Below are 14,919 nucleotides of genomic sequence, written 5' to 3'. Positions count from 1 at the left end.
TAAATGTGCAACTCGTGTTCAATAAGAATAGTTTTGTTTGTTCTTCCATACTGTTGACAATAAAATGGAATTCTATACGACTGTCGTACAAAATGAATGAGAGGTTTAGTTAGCTATAAAACCAGGTTTAATCCACCGTTTTCTACATAAGGAAAAGACTGTACCAAGTCAGGAATATGACAGTTGTTTTACATTCGTTTGATGTGTTTGAGCTTTTGATTTTGCCATTTGATAAGGGACTTTCTGTTTTGAATTTTCCTTTAAGTTCGGTATTTTTGTTATTTTACTTTTTACACGAAATTTAAATTAAGGAGATGTGGTATGAATGTCTGAGACAACAGTAACAAATATTTGAAGAAAAATGCTAAATATTTGTAAATGTACTTTCTTTAAAGATTAAATAAAAGATCAGCTAAAAACTTCGCTTTTCCTACAAATGGTATATTATTAGGATATATCAAACCATTCTAATGCGAGTCTAGATCAAGTAAGAAAAATTCCTCAGGAAAATAAATGATAATGTCATAAAGTAGAATTACAAAAAAAATCGTCGATCAAAAACATTTATTTGTTCGCATATATAGCTCGGACCAAGACAGCCCAGTGTAATTTCTAATCGACACGTGGGGTAATCATATTCTAAAAGGACATACTTCGTAATTAAGACTTATAAGTCGAGTCAATGTATCTAAAGAAAACTTATTGTTTTAATTCTTGAAATCAAATTCCAGATGTGTTGACACTGAATACTTATTTAAAACTTCTACCATCTAATAGTAACAGATAAAGAAGATACATGAAATGTCATTCTCAATCTATCTCTTGAATTTTTGCAACTGCTCGTCAAGCAAACATATATTTTTTTTAATCGTTTTGATACAACAGCTTGTATTTCAGTATCAGTTGAGAACAATAATTTTTAAAATCCCAAAATTCGACAAAGTGAAAGATATGACTTCGTTTATATCATTACGAAGTTCGCTTCGTTTATATCGTTACGAAGCTGGATGGTTATTAGTGTAACTCATTTTAATCTAAAATAATTGATTTGTTGTATGATTCATATTTGACAAAAATTGTTTCGAATAATAAATAATGAAAGTTTTCTATGTTTTGTACTTAATCGCGTATTGGCTTGACAATCATTGACCATAAATCCGATAGTTATAACATTCCCTCGTGCGAACAGGGGTCGTAGAGTCAGAATATCTACCGACAGCAATTTCTTTGACTATGCCTGTCATTATAAATAAGTATCATTGTTTCGAGTAACGTAGTTAATAACATTTCACCGATGATCGAACAGCTGATGAAATTTTTTTAAAGATTCTACATGTAAGCACAGATTGATTATCCAAAATCTAGATAATAAACAATCGGTTTGACAAATTTAAAATGAGCTAGATAATGAGAAAAGTGGATGTAATTTTCATATTATACTTGCTAATTCGTTTTTCATGTATTTGAATTTAAGAAAAAGAAATGATGGTCTTGTTTTTGATATATTTGTATTGAATAAAGCCCGGATTTCGCCATTTGACCGTAAGAGATGTTTAACTACTCAGGCACGTCCTGTCAGAATATGGACATACGACCCGTTGCTTCGTGCAGGGAACTTCTCATGCTCTGTTTTTTTAAAGAATCTTGCAACAGCTCTTTGAGGGTCTTAGGGTGCCTCTTGCAAGACAAAATTTTCTCACCTATCAAATGTGACCTAGCTCATTTTCTAGCAGCTGTAAAAATATCCCGCCCATCATCCCTTTCCACCAACTTTGCGGATCCTAACTTTGCCATAACGTTTCTTAATTGTTTTCGTCTATAATACAAATGAAATATTTGCCACTGGACATTAGACATACAACAATCAATCGATAACTGCAATTTAAAACTCTTTTCTTAATAAAAAGTATTTTCCTAGCAGATTTTTGTCTCATTTAGGTAAATACATTCACAGCATCAGTGTACTTGTTTCTATTGTAGCATCATTTAATTGTTGTAAGTAACTAGGTTCATCTGATAAGTAGTAAAACGGCACTCATATTGTAAAAAAAATCCAATCAGTATTTATGTGCTGAATTATTAACCAAGTTGTTCAACAAATCTCAGAACTATTGAACCTTTGAATAACGTATCCTTAATGGTAATCATATATATCATATTAGGTTAGTATATTATTAGTTACATGGTGGGTGTGTTAGTGACTAACCTAATATGATATATATGATCCCAAGTAGCACAAAACATTTTCAAAACATTTTTATAAGGTTGTATAAATGTCTTCTCAAAACGTTGTCGAAAAAATATTTTTGTGATGTTATATAGATATTTTTTCTTGTATTTTAAAAACATTTATTTAAAACATTTTTTGAAAATGTTTTTACAATAATGTAAGAATATTCATGAAAATGTTTTCAACATCATTTTTTAAGATATTTTGTTTGAATGTTTTATAAATGTTCAGAAGATATGTAGGTTCTACCTCTGAAAAACATTTTAAAAGCATATGGGTAAAACATTCTTAACAATATTGCTCCGATGTTTTTTAAACATTTTCTAAAAACAAAGACAAAGGAAACGTACAAAATAAAGAATAACCTTATCATGCGTTAAAACTGGTAAGATATGACACTAGTTTACATTTATAAAACATTGTTATGCTTCTGGAAATATCTTGGTTAATTTGATTAATATATTCCAAGAATTAATACGACTGCAACTATAAGCAAGCACAATGCAAAAAGGGGGGTGATGATTTAGTCTGCCTAGATGTTATGATGCTTATGTCCAGTGAACATTACGAATTATACAAAAGATGTTAAACTTAAGGGTTATTTATATGATTTTAAAATTCATAAATGTAATCACTTGTAACCAGTGAGCATGTCTGAAAAGTTCTGTGTTACAAGTCAGCCCTTTGTTGGCTTGAACAGACTGAGAGCTATTTAAACAATACTTCCTTAGCCTCTATAATTACAGGGGCGCGTATCATAGATGTTTTGGGACGGAAATATATGCCAGTCGACTTGTATGCGTTATACATTGTGTTAATGGCGCGTATCATAGATGTTTTGGGGCGGAAATATATGCCAGTCGACTGGTATGCATTATACATTGTGTTAATGACTTGTATGCGTTATGCATTGTGTTAATAGCTTAGGCGCGTATCATAGATGTTTTGGGGCGGAAATATATGCCAGTCGACTGGTATGCATTATACATTGTGTTAATAGCTATTAACACAATGCATAACGCATACAAGTCATTAACACAATGAATGTATAATGCATACCAGTCGACTGGCATATATTTCCGCCCCAAAACATCTATGATACGCGCCCCTGTGTTCTAATATATTGTTTATGTAATTTGTACATTTGTGTTTAGCCCTACAGCCCAGCCCAAGGCCAGATAATTATTTATGTGCCGGTCCCAAGACAGGAGTTTGATTCAGTAGTTGTCGGTTCATTTCTGACATATTTGTTTTATAAATTATGCCATTAGTTTCATTGTTTGAATTGTGTTTCATTATACGCCCGTTTACGGGATGTATTATGGTATAAGGTTGTCCGTCGTCAACATGTCGGACATTAACTCATAAACGCTTAAACTTATTAAAAATTAAAACTTTGGTGGATTGTTTATATCTATTGATGTGAGCTCCCTTTCCTTCTTTTTTAAATTTTAGATTTTACATTTCCGAATTCTGGGGTGTTATTCATTAAAAAAGGGGGAATTTTCCAGTTTTCGGACAATAACTCAAAAATGCTTTCAGCAGTTCTCATTAAACTTTGGTGAATTGTTTATATCTATTGACGTAATCTCACTTTCAATTTTCATGAATTTTTGATATGACATTGAGAAGTGATTGAACTTTTTTCTTGAAAAACGCGACGGGCGTATCATGCGCTCATGGCGCAGCTGTTTATTTTTGAATGTTGTGGCCTTTGAAGCTGACTAATACAATGTGAATTTTTCTTACCTGTATTTTATTTATTTTGTTTATTTTTAACTTTTGTAGGATCAATTAGACGTACCAAAATTTAGGATAGATTTTCAGAAATGCAGATTAAAATTGAGAATGGAAATGGGGATTATATAGAAGAATATAAGCTTAGAAATGATTCAAACCATCCTGGAGGAGCAAATTTTATGAAGGTATTTATTCTTTCAAATCCTCAAACTATATTACATGTATGTGCGCTAAAATATACAATAACCATTACGAAACTTGTTTTTTTTTTTGTAAGACCAAGAAAATGTTACATGCCTTACTTGGCTGGCTACTCTCAGTTGAGAAAATTGTAGTGTACAGTATACATGTCTTATTTTATAAACTGGTGAAATCTACCGTTACACTTGTGTAATAATAATACACCCCAAACTCTACAGATGTATAAAGTAGCTACAATTGTTGCCTCTGAATCCATTAACACTGATTAGATGACACTTTTCAATATATTTTTGTGAAAACATTGGATTAAATTGAAGAACAATAGTTTATTGTGTAATTCGATGAAATTAGCTGAATCTCCACTCGTTTAATCACAACAGAAGGACTAATTTGTTTACACTTTATTTTACAGAAGCCAGCAGATGTCAAAAGAAATAAAAAGAATGGAACAAAAGAAACTTTGAAAAAGAACAGTGATATGAAAATATTGAATAAATGTTTTGCATTTATATTTGTAATTCTATCTTGTATAGCGTTGACTAAAGCAGCAAAGAAAACAGTCAAAAAACTGTTCAGAAAAAAAATGTCGGATGCTACATGTGATCAAACATCATGAACATGAGATCAAGAAATACTTCTAAAAAAATGCACTAAGATATTTAAAATCAGAAAAAAACCATGACAAATTATAACGTGTTCAAGGCAATACAAAAAATAGGGTTATGCCAATGAGACATCAATCCGACAAAAGTAAACAAAATATATGTAGATTCAACTGTAATCAACAAATAATTGTATTAAAAGGAGATGTGGGGTAAAGATCAGTATGACAGCAGTTGTTTTTCAGATGCAGATCCAGGATTATGAAAAGAGGGGCCACGGGCTCTAAACTAGACAAAGTTTGAGTGAAATAGGTGGAATTAGATTAACCATAATTGTAGCTCCATAAGGGGACCCAGGATCCCCCATCCAGATCAAACATGATTAAAATGTTTTTTGAATATTTTATAAAACATTTGAATGATGATGGTAGAAAACATTTTTCTAATGATATTCATATAACATTAAAATGATGTTTTGAGAATATGAACATTATTAAAACATTTTGTAAAATGTTTTTTGAACATTTTCACAACATTTTATCCTGCAAAAACATTTTTTTTTATGTTTTAAAAAAGTTTCAAGGATATTTTATAAGCAAGCATATTTAAAACATTTATAAAACATTTTACAAACATTGTCAACAAAATTCAGAAACGTTTTAATGATGTTTTAAAAATATCCTGGACATGTTATTAAAAATGTTTTGAAATTATTTTTAGCGCCATACATTTTAACGTGATTTTGATATTTTCTACGATATTTTCACAACATTTTTTGAAATGTTTTTAAAACATAAACAAAATGTTTTTGTGTTAACTGGGATAAACCATTTTTTGTTCAGAAAAATATAAGCTATGAACCCAGCTTGAAAATTCAATATAGTTGCTTTTTCCAAGATGACCGCCACAAAAAATATCAAAATCAACAAATATCCATGATTTAAGTTCAAAATTGTCATGTTTGTAGTGCTGGGTGCTTCGAACAATATAAGCTATGGACCCAACTTGAAATTTCAAAATAGTGGCTTTTTCCAAAGTGGCCGTCATAAATCATCAAAATCAACAAAATTCACTTGTAGAAGGTTACAAAGTGTTCTGTTTTGACAGTAAAACCTCGCGCCCTATAATTCCAAGTGTATGCCGCATTTATATCCTAATTCAAAACAACACAAGATTTGTGAGGAAAGTATAGAAAATTGTAATTACGGTACCGTTCTTGCAGATCAGTCGTCTACAACGAGGGATCACGTATAGACACTGGAGTTATTCCAATATTTAAATTAGACTTAATTAAAATGTATACTTTTCGACTCAAACAGTTTTCTTTGTGATCAACTGGAAGATGACATATTAATGATCTAAAAATTGCAGTAATTACAGGCTTTCCAGGTCATTAACAAGACATGTGCTTGCTTCTTCTGTTTGATTGCAACCGCAACAATCTGTTTGTATGACAACCATACTTGAAAAAGCTGTACATGCAGGTAGTTCAAATAAACAAGATGAAGGCGAAAGTATTTTCAACAATCAATAACAACATTAGTTGATAATCGTTTGGCCTAATATTCAGATGCAGTCCAGTTATTTCATTGAGGCAAATACGACGCTATCAATTTCAAAGTTACTTCTGTTTTATTTCTCTATTCTTCTTTAACAGTACATTCAGCTGAACTTAACCATCTCATTATGTAAATAGGCCTTCTACTGGATGCTAGGACCAGTAAAAGAGGTACCAAATGACAAAATGTACAGTTTACTTCTGTCGTTTATGAATAACCTAATTATCTATGTATCTCCAGTACTAGAAGATTCCATTTATGAAACATTCAACATGGAATATGTGTGGTTTCTACCGCGAAACAGCAGCAACCGTGGACAATATTGACAACTACAAGAGTTCAAATACGATTAAAGAATCGTTACATAGTACGACAATTTCCATATGTCAGCCTTTTCGTAGTCTACCTTGGCGAATTCGTCATAAACGTTTGCTTTGAAATTTATGCATCTCACTTATAATCTCTGGTACATTAACCAATTATATCATGCGCCAGCACAGTTGTTCAAATTATTGGTAGCTATAACTTAGTATATATTTTACTATATAATAAATAAACTCATCATAGATACCAGGACGCTCGTTTCGTCTACAAAAGACTCATCAGTGACGATCGAATCAAAAAAAGATATATCCTTAATACTAACCAAATATAACCATGCATATCATACTTGTATCTAATAATCAACGTTTTATAGACATGCACTATGTCAATTGTCTAACCAGATATATATTTGAATACCGGTATACTACTGTTGCCTTTATACATGTATGCCAATCTGGAATAACTAGTCAATTGTGCAGCTATATCCTCACATGGTATAAATAAGTTAACATAATTAAACTGTTGGTTTTCCTGTTTGAATTTTTTTACACTAGTCATTTTGGGGCACTTTATAGCTTGCTGTTCGGTGTGAGACAAGGCTCCGTGTTGAAGGCCGTACTTTGACCTATAATTGTTTACTTTTGACACATTGTGACTTGAATGGAGAGTTGTCTCATTGGCACTCATACCACATCTTATTTATATTAACAAAATGATAACACAGATGGCTTGAAGCAGATGATAATGAAAACATTAAATATATCTGGACAGCATTTCACGAAGTAGAGCCAAGACAAATGGCCATCCGCCTTTATATATCAGTACGCATTCACCAATGGTTCAGAAAGAGATCAAATCTATCAAAAAGATTCGATATTCCATGAATACAATCCAGCAATGTGTTTATTTTTTTCCGAGACACGTATCAATTATCATTTTTGATCAATATTTTGCAAAATCGGAATAGTGGAACTGGTCAAACATATTTCTAGTAGAACAAGTCAGGAGCCTCTGGCCTTTGTTAGTCTTGTATCATTTTTAATTTTAGTTTTTTGTGAATAATTTGGAGTTTAGTATGACGTCCATTATCACTGAACTAGTATACATATTTGTTTAGGGGACAGCTGAAGGACGCCTCCGGGTGCGGGAGTTTCTCGCTGCATTGAAGACCCATTGGTGCCCTTCGGCTGTTATCTGCTCTATGGTCGGGTTGTTGTCTCTTTGACACATTCCCCATTTCCATTCTCAATTTTATTGTTTTAGGTCTTCATATAGAAATGGCCTCGTTGAGAACCTTATGTGAGTGGTTGAACAAGTGTTCATTAAAAAAAACATAATACTTGATGAATAGCAGATTTTTTTAGAGGCTCTCATGCATCATGAACAATATATTTCCATGAGATAACATAAAGCGTAAATCTCATTCTTATACAAAGATCCTGACATAATTTTCACTGAGGAACGAGACCCTGGTGAGAACTATGTAACATTCAAAGAATGGAGTAATAAGAGGGAAATTGATAGTCCACTTAACCACAACTTATCTGTAACATCAAAGATTGAACTGGACATTTTGATGTGATATCATTAAGAGAATGTTCCTTATAGCTGTATAAAGATTCCATTATACTGCTTATTTATTGGTTCTTTGCATTTTTCCATCCAAATCATGGCGTCCAGTATCCGTGCGCGATATAACGTCATTTAATGATATAGTTTAAGTGATACAAACGTAATTTGAAAATGGTAAATGTAGATCAAGCCCATGAGTAGAATTACACACTTGTAAAAGCAGAATGTGGGGGCAATCAGCTTGACAATTAATATCGCACAACTACCGCATTTAATAGAGTTTTGTCTAGAAATGGCCATAATGATTGTAATTAACAAGTTTCAATCCACCATTGAAATACTATAACGTGATCAGGTAACCCACATGATGTTCTACACCAGGAACGGGTCAAAGGCAAAAACATAACATTCTCAAAGAAGGTGAAAGCTTTAGGCGGGGGAATGTATCAGCCTTTTACCCAGAGTGCTACTTTGAATGATTCGGATGGCATATACCTTCTTGGACATTTAGCACAAACGTATCAGCCTTTTCTAATGAGGTAATAAAATGTGGTTGACAGATATAAAACGGATTTCCTTATAGATGAAAATGCACGTGGACAATGATGTTATGTACGGTCCTATGAAAAATGTGGTGGACAGTGGGGCAAACACTAAATGGGACGTCCTTAAGAAACATTTTGAAAACTTTGTTAAAAATATGTTGCTGTTTAGATAATAAAAAAGATGGAGACGATACTTAGGCAATCAAAAATCGTTTGCAAAACAAAACCAGATAAGAACAAAAATCGCAAAAAAATGGACTGACACAAATCGCAACATAAAAACCTAAAAATTGAGCAACACCAACCCCAAATAAAAACCGGGGATGATTTCATGTGCTCAAGAAGGGCCAGCAGTTTCTATGACACCTACCTAGGTGCTCTTGTTTAAATTTATCGATGAGTCATATTCAGTTATTAGGCATATATTATATAAAAGTGAATTTATAAGTATCTCTTTTCTAACCCTTAGAATTCACACATATAAAACATGTAATGGTACATGTACATTATCTAAAACTTGACCAAATGTGAACGTTTGGAATAAAATAAGGTTTTCCATGCCTGTTCGATGGATAAACAAGACTTTCATTGGTTGACAACACAGAAATTGAAAAATAAAGAGAAAATAACACAACATTGAAAGCATGAACAACACGAGTCCGTGTTCATCAAAACTAGGGGCCAACGCAGGTGTTCGAAAGGTTGTTTATTTATGTGGTAGCACACGTAATGTTACTCATTGTCAGTAGAAATTCGGTGATTAGTCGCATTTATTTATCTTTTTGATGTTACCACAATTGTTGAAAAAGAAAAGATTGTGGCAAGGAGAAGTGGGACATATCAATTATCATTTGTGACTCAGATGGATCCTAATGGTCAAACAAATCTAATGGTGTGCCGATAATTGTTCGAATCGTTCCATTTATGGTATCTTTGATTGAATTGTCTTTCCAGTAGCATCCATATATCATGGAAACGCAATCCCTAGAATATTGCATGAACTACAAAATGCAATTCGATAGAAGAAATAAATATCAGCAAAGCCTTGACTCAGTTTTGTTCATTTTCACTTTTTGGCGGCCATTTTGAAATTTCCGACATTTTGAAAAAAATGTCTAATATAGTGTCATGATTTACTAAAAACGTTGGATTACATTTTATATGTTTTTGAAAGATTTTGTTTGACTATTATTTGCTTTTATATATATATACATGGTTGTAAAATTTAGACTGATTGGCAGACATCTTGAAAATAACCGCCATATTGGATTTTTCAGAGTGGGTCCATAGCTTAAATTGACTACTTCATATAAATATACAATTGTGTAAAGTTTCATGCTTTTATCATTAAACCCACAATTCTTCTAAAAATATGCACGAATCAGCTGGACTATGGAGAGTTGTCTCATTGGCACTCATACCACGTCTTCTTATATCTAAGTACAATGTAAAGCACAATGTATAGTCATGTTAGTTATGAATGATAGAGTTAAAGAAAATTTACATTGTAATATGAGACTGTCTTTAACTTAGAAGACAGAAATGGTCAACAAATTGAGATGTAAAGACAGTAATGTAACTTCATAGAAAATATTGATGACTAGTGTTGGTAATTCCTATCTAACTAACTTAAGCACAAAACTTAACATTGAAAATTTGTAATGTATTGAAAGACACTGGACCATGACATACATTGTACAGGTCAGGGGCAGGGTGTCAAAAAAGTCATTTAACTGATATGTACTGATAATAATGCAAATTTATAGAAAACATCATTGATCTATCACCATGATCACAATTAGTTCCTAATCATGTATGATAAATTATGCATAATACAATTTTAATATTTCAAGGAGCTTTCTTTTATGGTAAACTTTGATATAATATCAAAAGGTCAAGGAATTATTATATGCTCATAAATTTTTAGGAATATTGAACAACCCATTTTAGAGTTATTGCCGAATGAATTTCAATTTAAATTTTTAACAAATTTTGCATTATTTTTTATCATTATATTGAATGCTGTTATAGATACATGTATCTAGTCAATTGTAAAATTGACCAGAACAATAGTATTTTCAAATAAGTCAACATTACCGAAACTTGTCATTGTCCTGTTATAGGAATTATTGCCTTTAAAAGATGATGTTTACCCATTTTACACTATATTACAGAATCTTTAATAGAGAGAAGAAAACGAGAGGCGAAAGATGCCAAAGGGATATTCAAACTCACAAATCGAAAACAAACAGACAATGCCATCGCAACGAAAACTGTAAAGTGCAGAAATGTTTAAGACATAAGTCAACATGACCCAAATCGTCAATTTACTCCTTATAAATTTATTGCCCTTGAAAGACAATTTTACCTTTTTATGCGTTTTGTGCAAAAACTATAATTGATAGAGAGAAACTGAAAAAAAATATTCATTATAAAAATGGTCATGAGTTATTGCACATAAATGATGAATTTTATAAAGTTTGGTGTTTTTACCAAACACATTAAAAACTCTAATAGACTTTAAACATTTTCCATTTTCAGCTTAATAAATCAAAACAGCATGGCTGAAATATTCAGTCGTCCTCTCGTACACTGAATTAATTGCCCTTTAATGATTTTGTTCATCTCGGGGCCTTTTATAGCTGATTATGTGGTATGGAATTTGCTACTGTTAAAGGCCGTACGGTGACCTATAGCTGTTAACTTTTATGTCATTTTGGTCTCTGGTGGAGAGTTGTTTCATTGGCAGTCACACCACATCTTCTTATGTTTATCTTTACCATTTTTTTGTGTTTTAAGAAACTATAATAGATAGAGGGAGCTATTATAATCAATTTGTTCAGGAAAATAAGATCTACAAAGTCATTATTGCTGAAATCGTCAGTTAAACCCTTATTAGAGTCATTGCCCTTAAAGGACACATGAAGGACCATTTTTGCCTTTCTGCAGAGCCTTTCTTAGAAACTGTAAATTGCAAAAGTGTTCATATTTAAAAGAACTAAAAAAAAAGTCAACACAGGTGAAATTGCTTGTAGGAGTTACTCCCTCTGAATGACAATTTTTACGCATTTCTGCTTTTTTTTCAAAATATAGCGTAGACAAAGAAAAACTATAAATGGCTCAAATAATCAGTCAAAATGGCTAAAATCGTCGTCAGTTATTGACGATTTTTTATCAATTTTAATGTTTTTATCTAACATGTTGAAAACTATGATAGAGTTCAAATTTGATTAGCAAATATGATCAACAAAATTAGATCTCATAGGAAGAATTTGTCAATCGACTCAATACACAAAGTTAACTCATTTCTGCTTATTATCTTTAAAATTATAATGAATATACAGGAAACTTTTTCCTGTCAAAAGAATCAGCGAGGCAGATTTTTGAGCACATAATTTCCATTCAACACGCATATTCTTGTTGCATTGTTTTTTTTTTCTTTCTTGGTAAAAATACCAGGTGAGCGATACAGGCTAACTAGATTATTTACTTTTTTCAATTGAAACCATCAAATCTTCTTGTATTTCTCTCCAGTAACACTGATTAGGCATGTTAATGCAGGCACGAAACATACATCAGCAGTTGTACACATGTTTTTCAATTTAGTGTGTCAGACGAGCATTTCATCTACCTAAAACTCCATACTGACTCTTGAATGAAATACCGATAGGCCAAATCAATTGTTGAAGAAGTCAAATATCAAAATTTTAAATTTACATCACTGTGTACATTAATTTGGTTAACGGAGTGCCAAGTTTCATGATTTTATGACTAGTGGCTACTGCGATTATCCTGAGCATTTCGTACAGACGTATGAATAACAATACATGTCGTTTCGTTGAGCGCGAGGATTCACAACGATTTTATAATACACTTTTTTATTATCTAATATTTCCCAAAAATGTAATTTCAATATGAAAAAAAACAGTATATTTCTATTTACACCAAGATTTCGCTAAATGAAATTTGAAACCCTGCATTTATCATGCTTTTCAATAAGATCAAATCACTAAAAGACCCCTCCTAAATTATTAAAATCTATCATTCTGGGTTGACAATAATATCTTAGTGTAAATTAGATACACTACATCGGACTTACGCCCTCATAGGTGTATCTAATACAAAATCTTTCTCGTTCTCAAGCGATAGACTAAGTATGCACATTTTTCTTTTTTTAAGGATTGTATATGTATAGAAAACTTGTGGGGAAAAAAAAACAATTGTAAGGGAATTAAAGCTAATACATTCAATATTTTCAGAATATGAAAAGGAACGAATTATGGATCATAATTTTTGCTACATAAAACAAATTTTAAACATGTTTAATTGGATATAAAACGATGTGGTATGAGTGCCAATGAGACAACTCTCCATCCAAGTCAAAATTTAAAAAAATAAACCATTATAGGTCAAAGTACGGTCTTCAACACGGAGCCTTGGCTCACACCGAACAGTAAGCTATAAATTACTAGTGTAAAACCATTCAAACGGGAAAACCAACGGTCTAATCTATATAAAAAACGAGAAACGAGAAACACTTATGAACTACATCAACAAACGACAACTACTGAACATCAGATTAAATATACATTACTTCAAAATATCTGAGTTAAAACCCAAGGCCACCAATGGGTCTTCAACACAGCGAGAAAATCCCGCACCCGGAGGCGGGCTTCAGCTGGCCCCTAAACAACATTGTATACTGGTTCAGTGAAATTAGACGTTATACTAAACTCCGAGACATATAAATGAACCAAAATAAAAAAAATACAAGGCTAACAAAGGCCAGAGGTTCTAGACTTGGGACTGGCGCAAAAATGCGGCGGGGTTAAGCATGTTTTGTGAGATATCAACCCTCCCCTATACCTCTAGCCAATGTGGAATAAACAAACACACAACAATACGCACAGATATCCGCATCATACATCAAATTCTCTAATATCCTTTTAATAAATCCATTTTTTTTAGGTGAAAAGAAAATTGCCAAATGATAATATATATAGCATGAATGTTTTTCATTAGAATGAAAATTCAAGGGAGTAAAGTGCATTTTGTATTAAGGTTTGCTAATTTTAATGAATATCCATACCATTAAAGATGAGAGATATCAAACAACCTAATAAGCATTTCCAGCTTATGTTTATAGCTCTCCGACCTGAATGACAACTGCTGTTAACAAAATTCATTATATAAACGATATAGCTTTTTTTTTCTTCATATAAGCAGAATGATAAGATCCTATGACTGTTTCGCTAGGTTGTTTTTGGTACACACATACAAGCATTGCTTTAACAGTCATGTGATGGTAAACTTTCTCGCGAAAAAGAAAATAAATGTTATGAAATGAACGACAAAATACTAAAAGGTTAGCAACACAAACCAAACAAAGAAACAAGGATATAAGCAGGTGTCATTCAGGTTTAGCAGTTGTGTTGCTCTTGAGAAGTTTTAATACTCATATTAGTCTCATTCGGCAACGGACTTATTATTCCTGTGAAAGTACTTTGATTGGTACACGGCTCTTTTCTAACCTCAATACATCTTTGAATTCATAAGCCATCGTTCAGATGATAAAATTTCTGAACAAAAAACTCGACCGAGTGGGAAAGTTTGAAAGGCAAAGAAAATAACACAAACGCAACTCTGTAAACTACAACAATAGCAAAACCAATAAATCCAGAGCCGAAACAATGTTTCCGGAAGAGCAAGTAGATCCTGCTCCACCAAGAACCGGTGATAAGCCGCATTGGTTCATTGACCAAATGGTTCAGTAGTTTCCACTTTAAAAATAAAAGCATTAACACTTTATCAAGGAAATCATGAGCATTAACACTCTATCAAGGATATCGTATGAGGCATAGGAGCAGACATTTGTCTTGCAACATCTACGGTCCGCTCAGAGAATTGTTGTAAGGATTCTTTAACATACAAAGAGCGTAGCACTCACCATACACGAGGCAAAGCACTCACAATACACGACGCATCTGATTTAACGTCCCCATTCAGACCGGACGTGACCGCGAATTTATACATCCCGCACATCCAAACGGTTAACCCTCTATAGCAAGGTTTACTATCGGAACGGGAGAGGTCCAAGTATAACCATATTTATATACCCAAGTTTGTCTGTGTGGTTAAAAGGACAT

General features: G+C 32.5%; 1 long non-coding RNA gene across 1 annotated transcript; it reads left to right on the top strand.

Moving 5' to 3' along the window:
- The first annotated feature begins 2,561 nt into the window (after positions 1–2,561).
- LOC127720242 (uncharacterized) lies at positions 2,562–4,682 on the top strand. Its single transcript, XR_007990674.1, has 3 exons — positions 2,562–2,615; positions 4,019–4,155; positions 4,584–4,682. It is a non-coding gene; the product is annotated as an uncharacterized LOC127720242 (long non-coding RNA).
- Positions 4,683–14,919: the final 10,237 nt, after the last annotated feature.

This window comes from Mytilus californianus, unplaced genomic scaffold (assembly GCF_021869535.1).
Source record: "Mytilus californianus isolate M0D057914Y unplaced genomic scaffold, xbMytCali1.0.p SCAF_11, whole genome shotgun sequence".
In the NCBI taxonomy this organism is placed as follows: Eukaryota; Metazoa; Mollusca; class Bivalvia; order Mytilida; family Mytilidae; genus Mytilus; species Mytilus californianus.
This window is presented reverse-complemented; position numbering and strand designations above follow the sequence as displayed.